This window comes from Tamandua tetradactyla, chromosome 3 (genome assembly GCF_023851605.1).
Source record: "Tamandua tetradactyla isolate mTamTet1 chromosome 3, mTamTet1.pri, whole genome shotgun sequence".
NCBI lineage: Eukaryota > Metazoa > Chordata > Mammalia > Pilosa > Myrmecophagidae > Tamandua > Tamandua tetradactyla.
The window spans coordinates 214,355,148-214,366,151 of NC_135329.1; positions in this window are offsets into that span (position 1 = coordinate 214,355,148).

An 11,004-nucleotide genomic window follows, 5' to 3' on the forward strand; every position below is an offset into this window, starting at 1 on the left:
TATTTACTAGGTGTTAAACACTATACCAGGTGCTGGGGCAAAAAGGATGTGCCAGATCATCTCTCCTCTCTCAAAAAGAGACAGGGCAGTGGCAGATGTGACGATTATAGCAAAATTCTCATCAATTATAGCATGTTGCTACAATGTAAATTCTCAGAATGTTAGAGATGGGCAGGTCAGCATCCATCATTTTACAGTGGTAGGTTGGTAAGGGAGGGCTGGCTTATGCTGCAATAACCAACAATATTAAAGCCAAAGGGGCTTACTACAACTCAAGTGTGCTTCTGATGTGCATTGCACATCTCCCGTGGGGCAGCAGGGGCCTCTGTGCCACACAGTGTCTCAACGCCCAGGCTGATGAAGCCTCCACAATTGTGTGGCTGTTCTATCAAGAACGTGAGATGTGTGAACAAAACTGTTTTAAAAAAATAATAGGGGGGATAAAGGGAATGGGAGATTTGGGGTTTTCTTTTTTTGAGGAATGAAAGTGCTCTAATATTGGTTATGATGATGAATGCACAACTGTGTGATGATACTGTGAACCATTGATTGTATGCTTTGGATGGATTATATGGTGTGTGAAAATATCTCAATAAAATTGCATTAAAACAAAAGAATCTGAGACCTTCATTGTTCATTGTGGCAGATTAAGAAAGACTGATGAAAAGAATATATATGTACATATATTTACTTCCATTTTCTCTTTTTGCAATCTCAACAGGAAATAGCAGTCATCCCTTTTTCCTGGCCAGAACTCATCAGCTGGACACATTACCTGCAAGATGGTTGTGTGGAGCTCGTGGGACGTTTGGTGAATCCCAGTGTATACTCCTCCAGAAAAGAAACCAGGGCTCATAAAGAAAAAAAATATCAAGCATACTCCCTAGCCTCATTCATTCTCCCCTTCCTGGAGAGGCGCCTTTAAGAACAGGAATAGGTGGCAGGAGCTATATTGTGAGAGATCACTGGACAGAGATATTGACTCTAAAATAGATTGCAATTTGTACTTGGGCACATATTTTATAAGCATTATATTTTTTGAATCCTTACAAGTGTATAAAGTGAAGTAATTTTCCCATGGATGCAAATATCCTAAGTGTTGAAGCTGGAATTTGAACTCTAGTCAATCTGATTCCAAAGCCTCGCCTTCTCCCATATGTGACATTACTAATAAAATTATCTTGTGCAGTGCAAAAAAAGAATGCACAGGTTGCATTTGTATATTTTTGGCATCAATGTTTTCTCACTTCTCTCCTACACTTGCCTCAAAAACTTGGTTGTTCACTCTACCTTGTTCTTTCTTTCTTCAATCGCTCCTATATTGCAAATATCTTTTGTTAGTTTGGTTTCTTAAATACAATTTGTGCACAATTACTGTGTCCCAGAAGGATGCAAATCTCAGGTGGTTGCAAATATCATGGAGAAGTAAGGACATGCAGACTAAAGCAGAAATTACAGACTATGTCCAGATGTTCACTCTATGACTCTTGTCTCTGAATTCCATGAGCCATGTCAATAATTGTCCAAAAATCACCATTGCTTAGTGGTTACTATTATTTGCCAACAAAAGAGTTATAACTAAGAAAAAAATGAAAAATTAATTACGAACCATTGACCCTAACATATGGGATTGAATGAGTGGAGTTAGGGCGCTACAGATCCCTTCATTCTGGGAAGGAAAGCTGACAATCCCTGCTGTCTCGTGGAGCTCAGAATGTAAACTAAGGCTGGTGCTTTCGAATACCTGGTAATGAAGGACATGGTACCAAGATGTTTGACTCCTTGTTGCTTTTAATAAGTAGCCGTAAAAGAATACAATATCCAGTCCAAGGTGACTGCCTGAAAGCTAAAAAAGAACAGTGGGACAAGTTTATTATCTGTTAAGGGAAATTCTTTCTCCCTGTTGTCAGCAGTGTAATATGTTGTGTCTCAGCTAAACATGCCACTGCAGAAGGGAACTCTCTGAAACTTTTTTAGAGCTAAAATTAGGATACTAATAAGGAAAAAAAAGGGTTCTCATGATCTTTTAGATGCCAACCAAACACATTCCTATTTTAGAGCCTTTGATTTGTGGTTCCTCTCACCTGGTGTATCAAGGGTCTCTAGAGAATTGAAACCTACAAAAGATATGAGATTTATAAAGGTGTCTTATGCAACCGTGGGGACACAAGAGTCCAAAATCCATAGGGCAGGCCATGAAGCTGACAACTCTGATGAAGTTCTTCCACAAACTCTATAGGAGAGGCTGGCTGGCTGAAGGAGAAATGAAAATTCTCTCTTCCTTAAAGGTCTCAACTGATTGGATTAAACCCAACTAATTGGATTCTCTCTAAGCAGAAGACACACCCTTAGTTGACCGTAGATGTGATCAGCCCATATACAATCAGCTGACTCATGATTTAATATACTCGCTCTCTGGTTTATTAATCAGATATGAAGTATCCTTGCAGTAATGTTTAGGCCAGTGCTGCCCTGACCAGACAACTAGGCACCATTACCTGGCCAAGATGACACCTGAACCAAATCATCACAGTCTACCCCTTGTCAATTTGACAGGTACACCCATCAACTTAAACCATACTTAATCTCTAAATAAAACAAATAACAGACATATGTTTCACTTGACAATACTCAACTATCCTTTATACATGCACTGCGTCTCTCCAGAAAAGGGTGCAAGTCCTTAGGTAACATCCACTCTTAAGCTTGATATACTATAACTTAAATACTATAATATGAACAATACAATTCATGTTATATGATAAGAAGAAAACAAGGTATTTGCTTTATGTACAAATGCAAAAATTCTTCTAACAAAACAAGGAGGAAGTATTCATACCATCACAGTCCTCATTTCTATAACTGATTACGTGGTCGTAGTTTGTATTGACCACTACTTTCTCCACTACCCATTCCATGTTCCCTTTACCCTCAACAAGCACTTCAGCTGTTCGTAGTCCTTTGCCTGGTGGGGTGACCCAAACCCTCATTCCTGAAGTTTCTGGGCCAGTGGTAGTCCTGCCTGCATTGGGTGGTTGCTGTTTAGCATTGTCTTTCATCACAAGGCATGGTAGTACTAAGAGACGTCCTAGGGAATCTCCTAGGAAACAGTTCTTCTATTCCAGGAAAACTTTTCTTTACCTCCATTGAGTGGTTGTACTTCTATTTCCCTTTGATAGTCAAGATTAATCACATCATCCAGTACAGTAATTCCCTTCCTTGCCTGTTTATTCAGAGACATGAGAAGCCCAAAATGGCCAGATGGCTGTCTTAACATCCAATTCAATGGAATCATTGTTATGTCTCCTGGTAGAAGAGCTCCTTCTTTTGGAACTTAGACCTGTAGCCCAGCAGAGCTTAAGGTTTCAGGCAGAGGAAGCAGAAATGTTCCTACTGGATCACTAGAGGTGATAATGAATGGTGCCACTCCTGTTTCCATCTCTTAATTCCTGGACCTGTGAATCCTGGCTATGGGAAAAATAGCACCATAGAGTGGATGCTGATTCAGAGCATATACAGCCTCCTGGAGAATACTGTCCCAGCCCTACAAGGTATTGCCACCTAGTTGGTGCCATAATCAGGTCTTCAAAAGGTCATTCCAGGTAATGATGGGGAACATGATGAGACCAGAGAATTCCATGAACCTGTGTCCATTCCCACATTTCATTTACTGTGTATTCTAGTTTGCTAGCTGCCAGAATGCAGTATACCAGAAACAGAATGGCTTTAAAAAGGGGAATTTAATAAGTTGCTAGTTCACAGTTCTAAGGGTGAGAAAATGTCCCAATTAGAACAAGTCTATAGAAATGTCCTATCCAAGGCATCCAGGGAAAGATACCTTCGTTCAAGAAGGCAGGTGAAGTTCATGTTTTTCTCTCAGCTGGAAGGGCACATGGCAAACATGGTGGTGTCTGCTGGCTTTCACGTGGCTCTACCAAAAAGGGGACTCTCTCCAAAATGTTTCCTCTTTTAAAGGATTCCAGTAAGCAACTCCACCTTCAATGGGTGGAGACACACCTCCACGGAAATCATCAAGTCAAAAGTTACCAGCCACAATTGGATAGGTTGCATCTCCATGGGAGCAATCAAAATGCTCCTACCCAGCAATATTGAATGAAGATTAAAGGACAGGGCTTTTCTGGGGTCCATCATAAATTCAAGACAGCACACTGTGAAATGGGTTCCTTGATCAGAAGCAATGCTGTATGGAATACCATGACAGTGGAAAAGGCATTCCTTTAGTTCACAGATGGTAGTTTTGACAGAAGCATTGCATACAAGGGATGCATGGAAGGGAAACCCATATCTGGAGTATGTGACAAGTAGCAGGCTGATCACCTCAGGGAATAGTACCATATCGGGAACTGAGTATGGGTCTCTGCTGCTGGCAGGTTGGGCACTCAGCAGTAGCCATAGCCAGATGGGCCTTGGTAAGTGGAAGTCCATGTTGCTGAGCCCATGCCTAATCTCCATCCCTACCACCATGCCCACTTTGTTCATGAACCCATTGGGCAATGGCAGGAGTGGCTGAGGAAAGAGGATGACTGGGGTCCACAGAATGGGTCATCTTATCCACTTGATTATTAAAATTTTCCTCTGCTGAAGTCACCCTCTGGTGAGCATTCACATGAGACATAAATATCTTCATGTTTTTTGCCCAATCAGAAAAGTCTATCCACATACCTCTTCCCCAGACCTCTTTGTTGCCAATTTTCCAGTCATGCTCCTTCCAAGTCCCTGACCATCCAGCCAAACCATTGGCAACAGCCCATGAGTCAGTATGCAAATGTGCCTCTGGCCAGTTCTCATTTCAAGCAAAATAAACAACCAGGTGCACAGCTTGAAGTTCTGCCCACTGGGAGGATTTCCCTAAACACTGTCCTTAGGGACATCCCAGAGAGGGGGCTATAGTGCTGCAGCTGTCCACTTTTGGGTGGCACCTGCATATTGTGCAGAACCATCTGTAAATCAAGCCCAGGTTTTCTCTTCCTCAGTCAGCTAATTGTAAGGAACTCCCCAAGAGGCCATGACTCTGGGCTGGGAAAGAGAAGGTAATGCAGCAGGAGTGGAGGCTATGGGTATTTGAGCCACTTCCTCATGTAACTTTCTTATGGTTTTAAGACCTGCTCGAGCCCTTTCTCTTATATACCATCTCCATTTTATGATGGAGTGCTTCTGTGCATGCCCAACTTTATGGCTTGGTGCATTTTTCAGGCCAATTACGTCAGGGCATTCCACTGCAGTTTCATCTGGTGAAACAAGATTAATCACTCCAGACAGAGGAGCAAGGGCAGTTTTCCCCAGGGGTGGTTACAGGTTTAGCAGGCAATGAAGGGTAGAGGTTGGATGGCAGACTCCTCAGGGCCAACTGGAGGACAGGAAGCTGTTTCACAGGCAAGTTGGAGGTAAGGTAACTGTCCCCTCAGGGCAGGTTGAGATGGCTGTTTCCTCAGGATGGCTATTACAGGTCTATCTAGCAAACACTCAGCAGAATCCAGGGTTTCCATGTCCCCATTACCATCATTATCAACACTATGTCCCCATCCCAAGTTTCAGGATTCCATTCTTTTCCAATCAAAGCCCTTCCTTTAACAGCAGACATCCTGCAAGGTTGAGAATTTAGTTTATGTTGTAAATCTGCTACTTACACAGTGAGACTCTGGGTCTGGTTTTCAGAGATTTAAAGTCTCTGAAATGATTTTCTTTCAGGGCACATATACAAACTTCTACATTTTTCATATAGCGTCTAAGTTGCAAATTTGAAGACTTCAGCTCATCCCTTTCTCTCATAACTGTATCCAGCATATCTAAGAACAACCATCCAATATCATGTTACATCTTAACTCCACAAAACTCTTAGGTGTCAAAAACACTCTCATCCAGAGCCTTGTCTTATATAAGCATACTATTGGCAGAATCAGATGGTAATATTTGTGTATCTGTATTGCCAACTCATGCCATGGACTGTCAGGGCCATCTTGATTATTGGAAATAGAGTCATTAATGCCTTTGAGTTTAATTAGAGTAGAAAGCCAATTTTAAAAGCCCATTTTTATGATGCTGTTTCTGAAGAACCACTCCCACTATCAAGTTGTATTAGTTAGAGTTCCCAGAGAAACACAATCAACAGGAGATACCTGTAAATATGTGATTAATAAAAGTGTCTCACACAACCACAGGAATATAAGAGTCCAAAATCCCTAGGGCAGGCCATGAGGCTGACAACTGTGATGAAGTTCCTCCACAAACTCTATAGGAGAGGCTGGCTGGATGAAGAAGAAATGAAAATTCTCTCTTTCTTAACAGTCTTCAACTGATTGGATTAAATCCAGCTGATTGGATTCTGTCATTGCAGCAACACACATTTAGTTGACTGTAGATGTAATCTGCCACAGATGCAATCAACTGACTCATAGTTTTTTAACCAGACATGAAATATCTTTGCAGTAACTGTTAGGCCAGGCCACCCTAACCAGACAACTGGGCACCATCACCTGCCAAGTTGACACTTGAACAAAACCATCAACCTGGAATGCTCCTTCATCACCTCCACCCCTCCTCCCTGCCAGCTATATTTAAGGCCTATTCACACCTTCACTTTTTCAATCATCTTCTCAAATGACTTGTTTTCTAAAAGGCCTTCCCTTAGCACCATTTACAAAACACTCGAACACATGCACATTCAAACACATATCATTCTCAATTATCCTACTATGCTATATATATTTTTTCTTAATACAAATGACCACTTAACACATATTTATTTGTTTATCTCTGTATATCATTTAGGATAAGCTAAACTCATGCAATAAAAAACAGACCTAGAGATGTCATGACTTAACACAATAGAATTGTATCTCTTGCTCATGTACAGTCCTGGCTAGGTGTTCAGTTTCTTCCATGCAGCCATTCAGGGAGCTATACTCCTTTCTGAATCAAGTAAATAGAAGGTAATAAAACAGAGAGATGTGCATGGAAGGTTTTCATTGGCTAGGTCTGTAATTAGGGCATATCATTTTTGCTCATTTGATTGAAAAGACTTGGTTGTTTTGTGGCCATACATGACGCTAAGAGACACTCACAAATGGAGTCTTGGGGGTGGGTGCCAAGAGGAGAAGACTGGATTTTGCTGTCCCATCCTTCCACTCTAATGTAAGCTCCTTGAACACAGCAATTTTGCCTGTGTTAATCATTGTTATATCCACAAGCCCTAAAACAACACGTGGGGCCTACTAGACATTCAATAAATTATTTTAATGAAATAAAAGATGAACATAAGAAAATGTAATTAGAATATAGCCTAGAGAGGCTAGGATTACTATCCAGGGTATATTAGAGAACAAATTCACCAAGACTCACACCCCTGATTATTTCCCCAACACATACCTCCTTCAAAGCATTAAATTCAGAGCTAAGGAGAGTAACATCCCCAACGCTTCCCAGGCATGGACAGCCATCTCCTTTCGTGGGCCTGGTTCTTAAAAAATCATGTTTATCCAACATTTCTGACGTTGAAAATTCACAAAGGTTTTCCCAAAAAAATAACAGAGAAAGCAATCTTAGCAATATCTAAAGGTAGTTACATCACCTGAAAACTCTCAAACTTAGCTAAGAGAGTACTGAAGAATTTTCCATCAACCTCCAGGTCTAAATACCCAGGAATGAATCAGACTAAGTAGTCTATACACCTCCAGGAAAATCTTTCCTTTTCTAATGTCTCTCTTAACCCTGATCTGAAAGGACAGTTGAACAAGGAAATCCTTCAAACAGACAGAAGCTAGATGCTAGATGGACTTACCAAGGAGTTCAGGCCCTTCCAAGGCAATGAGTCAGCAAAGAGAGGTACATTATTTTTTCTGTGCAGAAGAAAGCAATATGTGCTCTGGATCTTTGGCCAATGCGTGGGGTGCTTCCCAGTTGTCACCTTGTTTGTCTCTACCAGTTCACATCTGATATGATGGGCATTTAGTGCCTGTGTTGTAGGCTGTGAGGGGTCACACCTGGATCAAATCAAGACTGTGCAAGTTGGCAAATGGTTTTAACTAAAGATCCTGCCCTTGGAGAGAAGCAGCTCTGTGATCTCACCTCCAGATACAATGACTGTGTGCATGTGCATGTGCATGTGTGTGTACAACTACATGTACTAGATGGCCAGGGGTGGGCTCTAATGCACTCCTGTTGGACTACTTGACTAGCACTACTTTTCTTTCTTAGTATTCACAGTTGATCCTATTAGGCATGGGTAACTAGGTACCTGAGTCAAACAGGGCAGCTGGGCCAATCTTTCCCCAGAAGTTGGAATGAGGAAGTCAGGTGGCTGTGAAACTATATCTTAGTGGTGATATTTTCTTATGCAAGGGAAGCAAGGGCTGTATTAGGAGGTCCTTTCAAGGGAAAGAAGAGTATATATTGATTACTCTCAACAGATTTTTTTTGTGACTGCTAGGTGATGTTGGGGGAAAAAATCACACAAAATGCTGACTTTCATAATAACAATGGTGACTATTGTTTTATTAGACACTTACAAGGTGTCAAGTAGTGCAAAATGTATTTTACTGGGAAGAACTCTAGGAAGTAGATATCATTGGTGTGTCTATTTTATAAATGAGAAAATTGGCTCAGAGTGCATTAATTTTCTACTGGTGCTGTAAAACATACCACTAATTTGGTGGCTTAAAACAACACAGATTTATTCTCTTGCAGTACTGTAGTCAGAAGGTCAATATGGATCTCCCTGGGCTAAACCCAAGGTATGGGCAGGGCCATGTTCCTTTTTGGAAGCCCTAAGAGAGAATTTGTTTCCTTGCCCTTTCCAGTTTCTAGACACTGTCCACATGATTCACTCATGGCCCAACTGCCATCATTACATCCCTTTCTTCTCCTGCATCCTTCCATTTTTAAGCACTCTTGATTATATTGAGCCTGCTCAGATAATCCAGGAAAATCTTCCTATTTGTTGATTAACAACTTTAATTCCATCTGCCTTAATTTCCCCTTTGCCATTTAATGCAAAATATTCACAGATTCCAGGGATTAGGTCATGGGTATCTGCCATTATTTTATACCTAAGACCAAGTTTGCATAGCCAGAAAGTGCCAGGGTTTGGATTCAAACATGAGTCTAACTACAAAGCTCATGGTCCTAACCATCGCGTTCTCATAGTAATCATGTTTCTCATGATTTCTATGCTTCTTTTTCTCCCTCTTGAATGACTTCTTGAGACACTTGTAACATCCTTGTGTCCAAAACCTCATTCTTCAAAGCCCAGTGTGCCTTTCATCTTGACCATGGAGAATTACCTGAAAAAACTCTCAGGTGGTCGTCAAGGTCATGCGGTCAAACTCCTACCTGCAGCCCCCCTTTCCAAGTGGTTGTGTAATCTGGAACTTGAATGTATCTGGGGAAAAGAGTTAATTCCAGCCCTGGGTATCCCATCTTAACACATCTGCTCACCTGGTTTAAGCTTTAGGGAGAAAGAGAACAAGAAAAATCTTTCTTCCATATGAAAGCTTCTCACATATAGGATGAAAATGGCCAATGACCTCTTACCCCCATGTCCACTCTCTGCTATGTGGAAAAGCTCTCTTTCCTTCAACCATTTCTTGCAGGCCCAGGACTGGGAACAGCTCCTCAGTCTGGACAAACTTCTGTACATACTTGAGTTTACCTGTGGGCCCCTTAAAGGGTGGCAATTCTTTAGATGTGATCTAACCAGACCTCCATCTAGATGCCATATGTGTATAAATGTATAGGAGATCAAAGTAGTCTTGTAGTGGGTCCATTGCTGTGTTTACTCATGCTGAATTGATATTAACACGGATAAAAATCTTTGTGATATTTGCAATATGCTACTGTGCTAGTTCGAAAGTGTTGTGTACCCCAGAACAGCCATGTCCTTTAACCCTGATTCAATATTGTAGAGTGGAAATCCTTTTGATTAGATTATCTCTGCAGAGATGTGATGCTCCCAGTTATGGGTGTGGTCTTCTGATTAAATGGAGATGTGACTTTGCTTATTCAGGATGGGTCTTGATCCTTTACTGGAGTCCCTTTAAAGGGGAAACATTTTGGGAGAGCAGATGCAGACTCTTGGAGAACAGTTGCTTCAGAGCTGACAAAACCAACATGAGACCCAGACATTTAGAGAGGCAGGGCTCAGCAGGCATCGCCATGTGCCTTCCTACGAGCTGCTGAGCAAGCCAGAATCCAGAGTTGTGTCCTGGAAGAGCTAAGTGTAGGCCTAGAGATGTCATGACTTTTCATCTTGTTTCCTGTGGGGAAACCTTGTCATGACTTTCCTTGTTTCCTGTGGGGAAGCCTTGTCATGACTTTTCATCTTGTTTCCTGTGGGGGTTCCTCACGTCGCCAAGTGAGGAACCCCCACAGGAAACAAGATGAAAGCAACAGAGCCCAGGAGCAAGGGACCAGCAAATGCCAGTCACATGCCTTCCCAGCTGACAGAGGTGTTCCAGGTAACCTTTCTTAAGTGAAGGTAACCTCTTGTTAGTGCCTTAGTTTGGACATTTTCTTCGCACTAGAACTGTAAACTTGTAACTTTTTAAATTCTCTTTTTAAAAGCCTTTCCATTTCTGGTATATTGCTTTCTGGCAGCTTCAGCAAACTAATTCAACTACTATTGCTTTATCTTATTTTGGAAGGTAGTTTATTTGTGGGATTAGGGGGTAGGAAGCAAATAACGCTTACATGTTTGGGCTATTAAAAATGTATCTTTTCAGATTCGACTCTCCCAGTTTCATGTCATCTATAAATGTGACAGTCATGACTTCTATCCCTATCCATGACACTCAAAAGAGTGCTAAACAGTCTTGAATCAAGGACAGAGTTCTGCAACACAGGACTAAAATCCTCCCCTTGGGTCACTGAGTCACTGATTCTTAGGACATCCTTAACCATTAGATAATCCATCTAACTCTATCAGCTTCCACCCCACATTTCTCCTGTGTGCCTTGACAAAGAACAGATGATATGCTGTGTCAGCTGCAT